Genomic DNA, 16,905 nt, shown 5'->3' on the forward strand with positions numbered 1-16,905 from the left:
ACTGGCTGTGTGAACCTCCCTGTTCCTCAGTTTCCACATCTGTACAATACATATCTCATTTCGTTGTTTTGAGGATTGAGTTCGTTTACATAAAGCCTTGGAACAATGCCTGGCACATGTAAGCATAAGTGTTGGATATTATAGTTTCAAAGGATCAGGTATCGCAGGGCCCAGATGAATAGAGATAAGACATTACTGATCTTAATCTTTCTCATATTTAGATATTAAAGGCTTTATGCCACATTTAATTTAATTTTTCCTTTTATTTAACAGGAATTGCTGAACAGCTCTACATGGCACTATGCTCTGGGGGGTGGGGTGGGGAATGACCTAGAGCTTACCCTCAAAGAATGTATAGTATAAAGGGGAGCCAAGATATACATAAATACCTGTACGCTGATACTTGTGCTACTGCAAGGTAGCCCATAAAAAGTATCCTTTGGGAGTTCAGAAAAGGGGGAAGTGAGGAATCAGAGAAGACTTTGAGTCGGAGCTTTTATTAGTGTTGGAAGGATACACGGGATTTGGAAGTGGAGACTGGAAGAAATCGCCAGGTGAAAGGAAGCATTAGATCAGAGGCCTGTAATAAACATGTTCATTCAATCAGCAGATATATAGTGAGCATTTACTATGTGCTAGGCATTGATATAAGCCCTGGGGATGCCGCAGTAAACAGAAGGAAGTTCTTGTTCTTGTGGAGCTTGTATTATAGTGAGTGTTTGAATATACAGAACCCTAACGTATCAAGTGGTGGTAAGGACTAGGAAGAGGATTAACGAGACAGATTTCTATAAGAAAAAACATGATTCATTTCTAGTATTTTTCTTCGGGTATCTTTTGAGGAAACCCGAAGCTGAGCTAAATGGCTTTTTCATGTGCACCGGGCCATATCTGTGCTGTTTTCCATGCTCATAATTCTCTGCTCTTTGCTCTCAGCCTGTCTAGATAATTTCCTTTCTTTGAAACTTGAGCTCGGGACCCGGAATCTTCATGGGGCCATCCCCCTTGTAAGTGCCAGAAGCACCCTCTTTCCCGTCTGCACTTCTGGAGTCAGGTTTGGCCCATGTAACTAATTTGGCATTTCATATTGAACTGCCTTTGTCTTTTCTCAAATTGTTCATTGTTTATCCCACAAGTATGTGATACCCATTCATTTGGTAAACAGTTATTGGACTTGCATTGTGTTTCAGCCATGTCTGGGCACTAGGAACTTGAAGATAAATGCACATGGTCTGTGCCCTTGAGGAATGCACAGTCTGTTAGAAGGGAAAGAAATGTAAACTGCTACTACGAACATCATGATAAATGTCAAATTAGACAATTGGATAAATGTCCAAAGTTTTGTTGGAAGCAAGAAGGGGAGGCAGCCATCTACTCAGGGAAGTTGTTTAAGAGTTTGGAAAGGAGGAAACTTTAAAATTGGTTCTTGAAAGTTGATTTGGATCGCAGAGACTGGAATTGGTGTCTGTGAGTTTGGAAAGCCTTTTATGCATGGACAGTATCCTGTGAGGGGGTGGTGCGGAGTGGGAAGTTCAGTGTAGCTGGAGGAGTAGTGGAGACCTGTGGATTTGTGGTGGGCATGAGGCCTGGAGAAGTAGGTTTGGAGATATAGAAAGGCTTTGAAAATGGGGCACCTGGGTGACTCAGTCGGTTGAGCGTCCAGCTTCGGCTCAGGTCATGATCTCGCAGTTGACAAGTTCAAGCCCCGTGTCAGGCTCTGTGCTGATAGCTCGGAGCCTGGAGCCTGCTTTGGATTCTATGCCTCCCTCTCTCTCTGCTCCTCTGCCGCTCATGCTCTGTCTCTCTCTGTCTCAAAAATAAATATAACCATTAAAAAAAAAAAGAATGAAAAAAAAGAAAGGCTTTGAAAATGATGGTAAGGAGTTGAGATTTGTGTGGACAGTGAGGAATCATCAGGTTTTATTGCCGGGGAGTAGATTATATTCTGTACTTGGGCAGTAGAGATCAAGTGGTGCTCAAATTTTGCTGCATGTTACCTGGAGAGCTCTAGAAAATACCAATGCCTAGGCCACACACAATAAAACCCAATTGTCTAGATCCTCGAGGGACCCAGGTGTTGGATTTTTGATAACTTCCCAGGTGATTGCAGTGTGCCACCCAAGTTTGAGAACCTGTGGTTTGAAAGGCCTGATGGCAGTTTAATAAATGAGGAGGCTGTCTGGAAGAGAAGTCTTTGAGGCATTGGGAACGGGGACAAGGGAAGACTGAGCCAACCATTATTTTTCTTCAGTTTCTCTGTTTTCAACAAAATGGTGGCCCCCAGGGGAGCAAAGTCCAGTCTTTGTATGTACTTTGAACTTTTCAGAGATTTGTACATAGTAGATTCTTAATAAACATTTGCCTTGATTAGTTTTCTTTTGTTCAGGTACTCATAGTTGAGTATTCAGGGCATTTTATTTCTTTTGCTTCTTTCCTTTTTGTTATTAAATAGAAATTCCTTTAGGGATGTGAGTGAATGGAAATGAAACCTTTTGGTCTGTTCTACTTCCTCATAGTCCTGATTAAAGATTTAGGAAGTTAAAATTCAGTGATTAAAACAATTAGTCTGCATATGGATTTGGTTTATCCATACTCTCTTTCCTTATTAGTGTGAATAAGTAAGTTTGCCTTTAGGTAATCTCTACATCCAATGTTGGGCTTAAACTCACAACCCTGAGTTCAAGAGTTGCCCCCTCTGCCGACTGAGCCAGCCAGGCACCCCAGTATTCTTAAAGTATTGTTAAGGTTTATCTTCTACAACAACATGTGGAAAGTGAACCTTAACACTAGATTCTGTTAATCTGTGTAACTCAGGAACTTAGCCATGTGGTATAGAGTATATTTGAAATAATTTTTCTTTGCCAAATACACTTATTTCTGAGTGGGGATAATATTTTTAAAAATGCTGTGAATCATTTTTTAAAAATGGTTTCTTTGGGAGAGAGAGCAAATGAGCATGAGTGGGGAAGGGACAGAGAGAGAGGGAGAGAGAATCCCAAGCAGGCTCCACGCTGTCAGTGCAGAGCCTGACATGGGGCATGATGTCATGTGAGATCATGACCTGAGCTGAAATCAAGAGTCCTACACTCACCCGACTGAGCCACTCAGGCGCCCCCACTGTGAATCATTTTTGTGTGAACTCTTCATTCTCTGTTCTAATAGAGGGGAGTCAGAACATACAGGAATTAAAAACTTTTATATAGTCGATGTCATTTATACCTCCCTCCTGACATTTGTGTCTTGAAAAACATCAAACCTATAGAAAGTTATGGGAATGTTACCATTAACACCCATCTCCCCTTTACCTAGATTCACCAATTACTGTTGCCAAATTTTCACTTGCTTGTTTGTGCGTGCTCTGTTTTTAGCCATATCCTTTGGGAGTTACTTGCAGACAGACATTATGACACTTCACTCTTAAATACTTTTGCATCTTTATTGTGAGAGAAAGGGTACATAATTATAATTACATCATTCAGGACACTTGACATATAACCAATATATAGTCTGTGTCTAAATCTTACCACTCACCTGTTCTTTAGCTTTTTTTATTCCTGTTCTCCAATCCAGTTTGGGACTGTGCATTGTACTAAGTTGTCATGTGTCCTTATATTTCAGTATTGATTAGTGTGATCCAGTAGTTGCAGAATTCAGGAATGGAAGTGAAAACCTCTGTAAGGGCAGTGAGGCCGAGCGTCTCGTCCTTCTCCCCAGCTGGCCTCCTTCATGCTCTCTCAGCCGGCTGGGAATTGGCCCTCGGAGACGGAAGGCAGAGTTCTGAAGTGGAACCCAGCAGCTAATGCAGACCTGACTGTGCACATCCTCCTGAGGCCAGGAGGGACTTTATCTTGAACAGAGGTAGTTTTCATTTTAGGATCAAAGCCATTCCGGTTGCCCAGGTGCTTAATTATGAAAATGTAGTTTAAAAAAGAAAAAGAAAATGTGATAGTGTCAACGGGACTTTGAGAAAAGATTTTCATAGTTGACTGTAAATCATCTGAATGTTAAAAGTTAGTTGTCTTCTGCTCTTTCTTGAGGACCACTGATTATCATGACCTTGTCTTTCTATAATTCATGGGGTCTTCTTTTTCTTTCTTTTTTTTTTTTTTTTTTAAACTAGTAGGCCCTCCCTGCCCCTGCCCCCTTTAAATATGCCAGTGGTTGTGTGTTTTTGCCTTTTCATTCCTTCTTAGGCAGACTTCTTTCCTGTTGCTTCAACTCTTTATAACCCTGGGATCTCTGTTTCCATCCTCACCATCCTCTGTGTTCCAGACCTTCCTTTCCAGCCACATCTCGGCAGCTGCAGCTGTGTGCTCCACACGCAAAGCTGAGCTCCGTGTCTGTTCGTGTAAGTCGGAGCGCTGGTTTGAATATTGGTTGGAGGATGAGAATGAGGTGGTATTTGATTAGGGAACTAGGAACATTAGGCTCCTGTCCCCTATCAGCCCTTGGCCTCGTCTCCCCTTCCCCCAATACCTCAAGGGAAACAGGTGAGCCAAAGGCAAGGCTTTGCTATCACCACCATTTCCTGCTCTGTGTGGAGTCTTGGAAGTTAGGCTTCTTGGAATGAATTCTTTTAACCCAGTGTTTCTCAACCTTTGTTTGTATTATCACTACCCTAAGAAGCCCTTTTAGACAATTTTTGTTTAGCATTATTACCCTCCTACCCATGAAATTTTAATATCACGAATATATAGTGTATATGTGTATATACTGTGTGCGTCTGTATCACACATGAACAAGTTAAGATATTCTAACCCTCAAGAACCACTTTTTGTCCCTTTGGAGTGATACTGCTCAATTGAGAATGCTTGTTTTAACCTAGACTGGAGGCAGTCTAATGCCTAGAAACAAAGCAGCTGAAGAGTCCACTTGCTAACTTTCCTGTCTGCAGAGAATTTACTTTAGGCTTGCATCTGACCGCTGTAACTAGTTCTGTAATCTTGCTGTAGCCACAACTCACAGTAATAACAACTGTATATTGTGCCCGATGTACACACACATATGTAATTCAAAGGTTTTAATACTCAGGATTTATTCTTACTACTCATGATGCACTGTATCTACTGTATTAAGAAAATAGTTTTATTAAAATAATTTTCTACTTTAAAGTCCCTGTTTTTATTTGGTAAGGTTTTTAATTTAAAAAGAAGTGCTGGGGGCACCTGGGTGGCAAAGTTGGTTAAGTGTGGACTCTTTTTTTAAAATTTTTTTTTTAACGTTTACTTATTTTTGAGACAGAGAGAGACAGAGCATGAACGGGGGAGGGGCAGAGAGAGAGGGAGACACAGAATCTGAAGCAGGCTCTAGGCTCTGAGCCATCAGCCCAGAGCCCGATGTGGGGCTCGAACTCACGGACCGCGAGATCGGGACCCAGGTTGAAGTCGGACGCTTAACCGACTGAGCCACCCAGACGCCCCAAGTGTGGACTCTTGATGTCAGCTCAGGTCATGATCTCACAGTTGTGAGGTTGGGCCCTGTGTCAGACTCTGCTGAGCATGGAGCCTGCTTAAGATTCTCTCTCTTTCTGCCCCTCCCCCACTGTGTACTGCACTCTAGAAAGAGAGAGAGAGAGAGAGAGAGAGAAAGAAAGAAAGAAAGAGAAAGAAAGAAAGAAAAAGAAATGCTTGTTGTTACCCACTAAGCATGTTTATTTTATTTTTGAGAAAGTGAGAGAGAGAGAGAGGGAGGGAGGGAGGGGCAGAGAGAGGCAGAGACACAGAATCCCAAGCAGGCTCCAGGCTCTGAGCTGTCAGCCCAGAGCCCAATGCAAGACTCGAACTCATGGACTGCAGGATGGTGACCCGAGCCAAAGTTAGTTGCTTAACTGACTGAGTCACCCAGGCCCCCCTATGACACACTGACTTACAGAAGCATGACAGCCAGCAGGAAGAGCAGTGCCTAGGCATAGCGGGTCTAGAGACCACCAAACACCCTCCAGAGAGGCAAGAAGAAAGAGGTGGGCAGAGCCTGAGCTTCTGTACTCACTGTAGTCATTGGATTTTGTTTCAGTAAATGCCCTTGAACTTGATCACACCAGCAGTTTTACTCCTTGGTAGGGAATGAAGCCTGGGGAGCTCATGGCAGGGGAGGGCCGCAGTGAGGTTTTTAAGCCCACAAGTAAAACTGCTCTGGTGGCAGCCAAACAGCTTGCCTCCCAGGAAGGTGAAATGAGCGACTTCATTCTTTGATTTGTGGTGCCAGCATCCCCTTGCTCCCCTTGAAAGAAAGAAAGGAAGGAAGAGAGGTTGGGGTGGGGGGATGGAGGCTGGTGGAAGATTGATCTAACATTAGATAGTAGAACCTGAAATTCTTTTTTTTTTTTAAGATTTTATTTATTATTATTATTTTTTTAGTGTTTATTTTTGAGAGAGAGTGTGTGTGGGCAGGAGAGAGGGACAGGGAGAGGGAGACACAGAATCTGAAGCAGGCTCCAGGCTCTGAGCCGTCAGCACAGAGTCTGTCGCAGCACTTGAACCGAAGAACCGCGAAGTCATGACTGAGCCAAAGTTGGACGCTCAACCGACTAGGCCACTTAGGTGCTCCAAGCCTGAAATTCTTGAGATCCTCAGTATTTAATGGGTTTATTCATAGGAATATTTGAGAGAGTGACTACAAGGTTCTGTGTATTTGATTAATTTGCTGTCATTAATCTCTTAAAAGAGTGTAGAGCACCAAGGAAATGAAATAGGAAACTACTTAGGTTTTATTAGAACGGAAGAGGAGAGGTGTAAAGAATGAGGTGTAGCTTGCTTTGTTGCAGTGTATTTATTCATGGTCAGAGGGAAGCCCTGCATATAGCTAGAGAGTATCAGCTGTGCAAACATGGACGCCAGTGGTAGAAAGGCCAAGAAAGGAGATTTTGCCCCTCTTTAATTTTGGTCCCAGCACCAGGCAGGGCAGGAATAAAGCTCAGGCCTCCCATCCCATAGCAACAGAATAATTAGAGCAAACTTTGATTGAGTGCTTACTATATGCTAGGTACTAAGCATTTTAGATTTATTCTCTCATTTAATCCTCTCCAACAGTGTGAGGTAATAGGTAACCTGTTACCCCCTCATTTTACTGATGAGGAAACTGAGGCACAGGGAGGTAAAGAAACTAGTTCAGGAGCACATGGTTACTTGTTCTTACATGTAATAGAAATGTGCAGGGCATTGGAGACCCTGCCCTGAAGTGAGTGAACCCACCGCTGCTGGGACCATGTCTTCTGTGCCATACCTCTTTTCAGGAGAATAGCCTACCTGGCACATCCTATGGTCTTCATTAAGTCATTTCATCTTCAGGTTGCCACCTTGAAGTTCACTCTTAGAAGCTGTTGACCACAATACTAAAAATAACATTGTCCTAGAGAATATTTATAGTTTTTTTCACTCCCTCTTAAGTACAGACTGTGCCTTATCTGGGAAATACCACTTATTTTAGGACTCTGGAGTTGGACATTTAAATGGTAGGGCTTGTCCAGTGGTAGTCCTATTTCAAGTCACTTCAGCAGACCCTTACGTGCTTCCTATGTGCCCTGCCATGTACTTGGTGCTGGTGCTGGCGGTAATAAATGTGATCACAGTGTAGTAGGGGAGATAGATAAGCCCAGGATTTGAATTGCAGTGAAACTAAGTAAGTAGAACAGAAAAAGGAACATAGAGGATGGTAAGGAGGTTAGGAAGAATTTCCCAGTAGAGTTAACATCTGACTTGGGCTTCTTAATTTTTTATTTTGTTACAAAAAAGTTTTTTTAAGTTTATTTATTTTGAGAGAATGAGAGAGAGACAGCACAAGCAGGGGAGGGGCAGAGAGGAGGAGAGACAATCTCAAGCAGGCTCTGCACTGGCATCTCAGAGCCTTACGTGGGGCTCAAATTCGCAAACTGAGAGATCATGACCTGAGCCAGGATCAAGAGTCGGATGCTTAACCGACTGTGCTACCCAGGTGCTCGTCTAACTTGGGTTTTGAAAGGTAAATAGGAGTTTGCCAGGTAAGTAGACAATTGCAGAATAATGAAGTGAAGGTTGCTAGAGAGATGGACAGAAGGTCCCTTCTGATGTTATTGCCAATGTATCTAGATTCTTTTTTTCCTTATTCTTAAGAAGTTTTTATTTATTTTTTTTATTTTAAAGAGAGAGAGAGAGCAAGGGTAGAGAAGGGGGGAGAGGGAAGAGGGAGAAAAAAGAGAATCCCAAGCAGGCTTCATGCTCAGTGCGAAGCCCAGTGCAGGGCTTCATCCCACTACCCTGGGATCATGACCTGCGCTGAAATAAGAGTCACACACTCAACCGATTGAGCCACCCAGGCGCCCCTTTCCAAATTTTTATTTAAATTCTAGTTAGTTAGCATATAGTGTAATATTGGTTTCAGGAGTAGAATTTAGTGATTCATCATGACAAGTGCCCTCCTTAATGCCTGTCACCTGTTTAGCCCATCCCTCACCAATTTCCCTTCATCAACCCTGTTTATTCTCTAGCGTTAAGAGTCTCTTATGGTTTGCCCCCCCCTCTTTTTTTTTCCACTTCCCATATGTTCACCTGTTATGTTTCCTAAATTCCACATATGAGTGAAATCATAAAGTATTTGTCTTTCCCTGACTGACTTATTTTGCTTAGCATAATATACCCTAGCTCCCTCCATATCATTGCAAATGGCAAGATTTCATTCTTTTTGATGGCTGAGTAATATTCCATTTTATAAATTTATACCACATCTTTATCCATTCATCAGTCGATGGATGCTTGGGCTCTTTCCATGTTTAGCTGTTGTTGATAATGCTGCTATAAACACATCAGTGTGCATGTACCCCTTCGAATCTGTATTTTTGTATCCCCTGAATAAATACCTAGTCATGCAATTACTGGATCATAGGGTAATTCTATTCTTAACTTTTTGATGAACCTCCGTACTGTTTTACAGAGTGGCTGTACTAGTTTGCTTTCCCACCAGCAATGCCAAAGTTTTCTCTTCCTCTGCATCCTCACCAGTATCCGTCATTTCCTGTGTTGTTAATTTTAGCCATTCTGACAGGCGTGAGGTGATATCTCATCGTGGTTTTGATTTGTATTTCCCTGATGATGAGCTATGTTAAGCATCTTTTCATGTGCCTGTTAACTATCTGGATGTCTTCTTTGGAAGAATGTCCGTTCATGTCTTCTACCCATTTCTTAACTGGATTATTTGGGTGGGGGGGTTTGAGTTTGATAAGTTCTTAATAGATTTTGTATGCCAACCTGTTATCCGAAATGTCATTTGCAAATATCTTCTCCCATTCCATAGGCTGCCTTTAGTTTTGTTGATTGTTTCTTTCACTGTGCAAAAGCTTTTTATCTTTGATGAAGTCATAGTAGTTCATTTTTTGCTTTTCCCCTGTCTCCAGCGATGTGTCTGGTAAGAAGTTGCTGTGGCCAAGGTCAAAGAGGTTGCTGCCTGTGTTCTTCTCTAGGATTTTGATGGTTTCCTGTCTCACATTTAGGTCTTTCATCAATTTTGAATTTATTTCTGTGTATGGTATAAGAAAGTGGTCCAGTTTCATTCTTCTGCCTGTTGTTGTCCAGTTTTCCCAACACCATTTGCTGAAGAGACTGTCTTTTTTCTATTGGATATTCTTTCCTGCTTTGTCAATCATTAGTTGACCATGTGCCTAGATTCTTTTTTTTTTTTTTTTTTTAGTGTTTGTATTTTATTTATTTTGAGAGAGAGTGTGTGTATACAAGTGGGGGAGAGGCAGAGAGAGGGATAATCTCATGGAGTCTCCACACCATCAGCACAGAGGCCTATGAGCGGCTCCGACTCACACACTGCGAGATCATGACCTGAGCCAAAATCAAGAGTCAGACGCTCAACCAGCTGAGCCAACCAGGGGCCCCAACTATGTGTCTAGATTCTTAATGCAGTAGAAAGAACTTCCAGTTGTAAAATTCCCTTTTTTCTCCTAGTAGTTTGAAATGCCACTGAGGTCCTAGGCTTCAGCAGTAGGGCTGTACATCTAGGGATTATGCTTTGGGCCAGTTGGAAGAGGGAAAGATGCTACCCATGCACCTGCAGGCATGCCGCAACTTTGGACAGAAGCGAATGTCCTGCTTGTGTGAGGGGATGATGGTGTTCCCTGTAGCCTAGCTCTAACCCAAGGCTTTGATTGCATTTGCTTGAGTAGATTTTTCTTTTCTTACGTGAAAATAGTTGGTTAATTACTGTCATTCAGAGGGTATTTAGTCATTCAGCCACAAATGTTTTTTGAGCACTTGAGTTTTTGGGGTGGAGGGTAGATGAGGACCATAAAATTTGGGTTTTTGAAGTATAACATGTATTCAGTAAAGTGTACTCAAGTATACTGCTTGCTGGATTTTTACATGTAAATATACCTGTGTAACCACAACTTTCAGATCGAGATGGAGATATTTCTAGCATCCCAGAAGCTTCCCTCACGCCCTTTTCTGATAATATTCATACCTGCCCCCCGCAGTCCTCCCCAGCATTATTTTGACATCTAACGCCAAAAATTCATTTTGCCTTTTCTTGAACTTTAAGTGGAATCCTGGAGAATGTAGTGTTTTGTATCTGGCTTCTTTTATTCAACCTTATGATTGTGAGATTCATCCACCTTGTTGGGGACCATTGATTATAAACTGGTCACATGACCCTGCTAGGAAGAGACCTAGAATAATCACATATGATTTACGCCATTGAGGACTGACATTCATTTATTCAGCATACGTTTACAAGTGCCATTATACCAGGTGCTTTGCACAGGCCTTGGGATCAAAGATAAATAAGTTCTTGCTATCAGGGGGCTTTGAGTCTTGTGAAGGAGATGGACACTTAGCCACATAATTATGAGAGTGAAGAATTGGTCGCCTTTTAGGGGTGAAAATGGTTTTTGAAAGACTTTATAGAGGAGGTGAAATTTCTTCTGATAGTCTCAAAGGATTACTAGAAGTTTTCCAGGGGGTCAGAAGGTGATAGCACAGGTGTGGATGTGTGAAGCAGCATGGTGTCTTTGGAGACCTGCAGTAGTGATAATTTGATTTTAGATTGATCAAGAGGTGTAGGCATGCCAAAAATATCACTTTGGGAAGAAGTTTTGAGGAAACCTTTGTTTGACCTCTGTCTTAGGCTGGAGCCATGAGAGAAGACCACTGTAGGGAATGATCATCAATGTATCGTTGTGGAGAAGGCAGGGAATAGAAGTGAAATTTGGTGATTGCTGTAGCTAAGGAACAACTGGCAGTGCTTTACTGTTGATGTTGAAGAAGAGTTTTATGAGGTGAGGTGAAACTACAGAGATGCTTATTATGAACATGGTATTTTTTCAGTAATTGAGATGACTTGAGATGTCCCCTAAAGCCATCAAAAGTTCCCTGAGGGTGGATCCAGATGGAGCGTCTGTCCTTAGTCATGGGGTTTTGTAGCAAAGTGTGTTCCAAATGTGTTCCCTGTTGTATCAGTTTGCTGGGGCTACTGTAACAAAATACTACAGGTGGGTGGGGTTCACAGAAATTAATTTTCTCACGATTCTGGAGACTAAATCCAAGAGCAAGGTGGCAGGTTTGGTTTCTTCTGAAGGCCCTCCTTGGCTTGCAGTCCTCCTTTTCACCATGTCCCCATGTGGGCTTTTCTCTGTGTTATCTGTGTCTTAATCTCTTTTTGAAAAGGACACCAGCCATATTAGATTCGGGGCCACTCCAGTGACCCCATTTTAACTTCATTACCTCTTTAAAGGCTCTGTCTTCAAATATAGTCACATTCTGAGGTACTGGGAGTTAGGGCTTCAGCATATGAATCTGGCTTGTGGAGGGCGTTACACAATTCATAACACCAGTGTTTGAGAACTCGACATAATGTTGTTGGGCTATGTGAGGGTTGTCACCCGAGAAAAGCAGCTGGGGGAGATAGGGGGGTTGGACAAGGACAGCACCAAGAAAAGCAGGTTGTAGACCGGTCTGGTGTAACCCCCATGAGGGCTGGGCTTGCTCTTCAGTGGCCATGTATTGAGTTCATAATGGTTCATCTGCACACAAGGATCCATGAGCCTTGGCTACTGTGTCTAACACTGTCCACACTGTGGTATTTTATCAATTAATAAAGAGTGAAAATAAGGACTGGGAAGAACAGAACCTAAACTACGAACGCCAGGTGGATATCACAAAGAAGGTAGTTTCATAACTTTCATAACTCTTAATAACCTGTTCCTGTTCTGAACAAATCCTGTCCCTCTCATCTGCCATCTAACCCTTTTCTTCGATTGGGCTGGCGTTAAACAGCCTTGGCATTCTCCTTATCGCAACGCTTAAATACCAAAGAGCTGTCTCTAAATCAGATCATCTCAATCTCCCCCTCCTTGGGGGGGAAGGAAATTGTGGGAAGATTTGTTGAATTTTTTCTTGTGGTGGCCACTGAGAGGGTGGTGGATGGGTGAGGATTCTTCTTTCTGTTAATGAAGCCTCTTTTAAGAAAGTGCTTTTAGATAGTCACATCTTAAATTTGTTTCTTTAGAGACACAGAGAACTCTTATCAGGATGAATTTTGGAGGGACTGCTTTTGTTGTAATCTGCATTGGAATGCTGTGGTAGCAGATGAGGCTTGTTATAGGTACCTGGGAACTGGAAGTTTTTGGTTTTCAGGGTAATGATGTTTATCATAACGGTGTTATAATGGTCTGTATCCTAGAGTCGCTGTTACAAGACCCTTTTCCAGAGTTAGATCTTTAAAGCTTCTAGGCTATTACGAGAACTAACTCATGCAGAGTTGAATGAGATGTGTTAGCTCACGCCCACTCATATTAGACTTAGCCTGCTATGGAGCAGGGATCTTGGGAAGTCACAGCATGGCCAGTGTTTTCACGCCGCATCCCTGTTAATGCCAGTGCAGTTCTGTTGCCATGTTGTTCCATCCTTTATAGTGTGGTGGGCTGGTTGACCATGAATTCCATTTTGCGAGGATGGTCTGGGTCAGAAGTACGCATTTGAACAACAGTCAAGTGTAGTGTGCATTGTGGCTCTGATTACTGTTTATATTAATCTATTTGTGTTGTCCTTGACTTGCTTGGCTGTTTACTGAGGAATGAGTTTCTTCTAACAGATATCACCAAGTCATTGTTAATTCACTTAGCAAGGAGTGAGTTCATTGTTTGAAATGGGTCATAGGTCAGAAGTGTACTCAGCATTTTACTTTCTTTTTGAAGAAACAATACTGTTTTTCTCAAAACTTTGTGTTTAGGCCAGTAAATGGTATTTCTTGTCCCCCCAGAAAATTAAATGTGTTAACTTTCCAATTTTTTCTGTTTTGTTTTCATTTCCCTTTCTGCCATTTCATTCTACTCTAGTCTTAGATTTGACCCTATTCACTCTTTTTTTTCCTTTTTGTGGTTTGTGACATTTTTCTTTTTTACAAACTAGGTAGATAATACTATTCTAGAAAAGTGTTTTTTAACCATAAAGGTGATGACAGGACTCAAAAGCTGGAGGTACAGAAAACCTGTGACCACTGGATGGACAGACTGATTCGAAACTCTGTATCTTAGTAGAGTAGCGTGCGTGTTTTAGGCATCTTCCATCTGTGGAAATCCTTGAGCTGTTGCTGCCATATTTTCTAGACACGTGTCAACTACCTTTTTCTTGCTTTATTTCTTGCTTGCTTTTTTTCTTTTAGCATTTGTTTACTTTTGAGAGGGCAAGCAGGGAGGGGCAGAGAGAGAGAGACAGAGACAGAGACAGAGACAGAGAAATGCAGGCTCCAGGCTGTCAGCCCAGAGCTGGACGCAGGGCTCAAACTCATGAGCTGTGAGATGGTGACCTAAGCCAAAAAGTGGTACGCTTAACCAACTGAGCCACCCAGGTGCCCCTGACTTTCTTAAGAGGCTTTTTTTTTTTTTTTAACCCTTTTCAATTTATTTATTATTTTTTAATAATAAATTTTAGAAAACGTTTTTAACTTCTAAAAAATGTTTATTTTGAGAGAATGCCCATGCTCATGAGTGGGGGACAGGCAGAGAGAGAAGGAAAGAAGCTTAAGCATGGTCCATGCCCAGTGAGTAGCCCAACAAGGGGTTCCATCTCACAGCCATGAAGCCATGCCCTGAGCCAAAATCAAGAGTCAGACGCTTAACTGACTGAGCCGCTCAGGTGCCCCTTTTAACCCCTTTTTAAGTAGAAATGTTTCAACAAAACAATTCAGATGGTATCTGACCTCTGAAAGGGGACAAGGGAGAGATGGCATCCATAGGTTACATTGCTTTGGGGAATGGGAGCTCCCAATGTATTTTCTTAATTCTTGTGTTTTAGTTAGATCCTTTTAATTGTAAGATACAGATTTAGGCCAAGTTGGTTTAGAAGAGTGGTGTGAATGGTATACTAGATTGAGTCATTGGCCCCTCTTTTTCACTTCTTTGCAGTAGTATTTTACATTCATACTCTTGGCATAACTTGATGGGTGGAATTCTATCCCTATCCCTTCATTTTAGGCTTGGCTATATGACTTGCTTTGGCCCAATGGCATGTTAGTAGACACGAAAGCACAAGTTTGCAGCATGCTTGTGCTGATGGACTTGTCCTCTCATGCCTTTGTGATCGCCAAGAGAAGGGCCCTGGGTAGCTGCAGCCTGTTAGGCATGGACCTCAGAGTGAGAGAGTAGAGGGCCACCCCAGCAGACCCGTAGTTTAAAGCAGAGTCAACCCAACTCAGATGCCTGAGGGAAAGTTAAATGCTTATTGTTGTATGCCACCAAGATTTTGTGGTCTGTTGTGAAGCATTATTTTGGCAATAGATGACTAATACAGTAATCCTGCTGGATCCAGGACAGCTCCAGGGCTTTTGGTGGCCGTCTTTTTTGGATAGTTTCTCCTAGTACTTTACCATTTACGGGACTCCCAGTGAATCTGCCCCACCCTTCTCTTCCCAACTTCTGGCTCCCTCATTCTACCTTATTGCTTGTCTTTATAATTTTTGCTTACTTATATGTTATATTCTGTCTTGACTTTCCCATGACCAAGGTCCCTTATAGCTCCTTCAGGCTCTCAGTCTCATGATTTCTCAGTTTCTACTCCTCTTGCTTAATACCTTGTTCTTTAGGTACACTTCGTTTCAGATTTCTGAGAGTAAATTGATTTTGCCTTGTAGGTCACACCCCCTGCCCAAAATATCACATCCTCAGTCATTGGCCTCTTTAGGAACTGACTGCCCTTGTGCCCTTGGGTTAGGGATCTGCTTCCAGTCCAGTTAGATGTGTCTGGGGGTATGTTGGGAGGAGGAATGTGTCTGAAATACATAGCTGCTTTGTGCGTGCCTTACTAATAGAGGTTGTGAATGTGTGGAAGGCTTAGTGATAAGACAAGTCTTTAACACAGTGTGATATGTCATCTGGGGATTTTAGTGAGTGTTAAAGCTTGTCAGTTCCTAGGCATATCAGTTCACCAGAGGGGAAGCTTTTAACTTGGCTCTTGGAAGCTTTTAATTTTGGGGGGCTGCATCCCATTTTTCAGTTTCCTAGTTCTAAGATACCATCCTTACAGCCTGAATTCTCAGGATGGACTCTTTTTTTTTTTTTAATGTTTATTTATTTTTTGGGGGGGGAGGGACAGAGAGATAGGGAGAGCGACTCCAAAGTGGGCTCTGTGCTGACAGCAGAGAGCATGATGCAGGGCTTGAACCCATGAACTGTGAGATCACATCCTGAGCTGAAGTTGGATGGTCAGCCGACTGAGCCACCCAGGTGCCCTGGGATGAACCTCTTACAAGGGAAAATGTGAGAAAAGAGATATACTGGAAGAAAAATCAACTTCTACCAAACCTTTCAGAGCTGAGAAGAAAATAAGTCCACCTATTCTGAAGTTTTAGGCCACTTAGGCTTTCCCAGAGTTGTTATATAGTATAGGGGAAGAGACTGGTCAAGTTAAAGGTGATTTATAACAATTATAAGGTTGTGCTTAATTTAGATTTATCTCTAAATATTTCATGTTTTGGGGTATTATAAATGGTATTTTTAAAAAATGAATTTACAATTTTCCTTGCTAATATATAGGAATATATTTTACTTTTGTATGTTAATCTTATACCCTGTTGACCTTATTAAGCTAATTAGCTGGTTCTAGAAGCTTTTTTGTAGATTCTTTGGAATTTTTTACATTGATCATTTATTTATTTCTGTTTAATCTGTATACCTTTTTTTTTTTCTTGTCTTATTGCATTGGCTAGGACACTGGTATGTTGAATAGATGTGATGAGATTAGACATCCTTGCTTTGTTCCTGAGTTTAGGGCAAAATAATACAGTTCCATAACTTTTTACTCTAGTTTGCTGAGAGTTTTTATCATATATTGATGTTGGATTTTGTCAATACTTTTCTGTATCTATTGAGATGATCATATAGATTTTTTTCTTCAGTCTGTTGATACCGTGAATAACATTAATTGGTTTTTGAATGTTGAATCCCTCTTGCATACCCAGGGTAAATCCTACTTGGTCTTGATGTGTTATCCTTTTCATCTATTGCTGTATTCAGTTTGCTCCAATATTTTGTTAAGGATTTTATTGTCTTTGTTTTGATCTTTGTGTTTGCTTTGTGGTTTCTTGTATTATATTTGGTGTCGGGGTAATACTGGCCTCATAAAATGAGATAGGAAGTGTTCCCTCCTCTTATGTTTTCTGGAAAAGTATATGTAAAATTGGTATTATTCCCTCTTAAATATTTGGTGAAATTCACCACTGAAGCCCAGTCTGGCCCTGGAGTTTTCCTTTTTGGAAAGTTTTTAACTATAATTTCAACATCTTTAGTAGATGAAGCCCTGTTTAGGTTCTCTATTTCTTCTCCTCCCCTTCCCCCCTCCCCTCCTCCTCTTCCTCCTCCTTCTCCTTCTTCTCCTCCACCTTCTTCTTCTTCTTCTTCTTCTTCTTCTTCTTCTTCTTCTTCTTCTTCTTCTTCTT

The 16,905-nt window shown here is 41.7% G+C and overlaps 1 protein-coding gene across 5 annotated transcripts in view; it reads left to right on the top strand.

Moving 5' to 3' along the window:
• CHD6 (chromodomain helicase DNA binding protein 6) overlaps window positions 1–16,905 on the top strand; it is a 205,940-nt gene that overhangs the window by 13,086 nt on the left and 175,949 nt on the right. Inside the window, exon 1 of one of the 5 annotated variants that reach the window (XM_049650775.1) lies at window positions 8,336–11,251. The exons of the other annotated variants lie outside the window; for them this stretch is intronic. The gene's annotated coding sequence lies outside the window, so the exon portion shown is untranslated. Of the gene's footprint in view, window positions 1–8,335; window positions 11,252–16,905 lie in introns of those variants that run through there. 5 annotated transcript variants of the gene reach the window in all.

Source organism: Panthera uncia, assembly GCF_023721935.1.
Source record: "Panthera uncia isolate 11264 chromosome A3 unlocalized genomic scaffold, Puncia_PCG_1.0 HiC_scaffold_11, whole genome shotgun sequence".
In the NCBI taxonomy this organism is placed as follows: domain Eukaryota; kingdom Metazoa; phylum Chordata; class Mammalia; order Carnivora; family Felidae; genus Panthera; species Panthera uncia.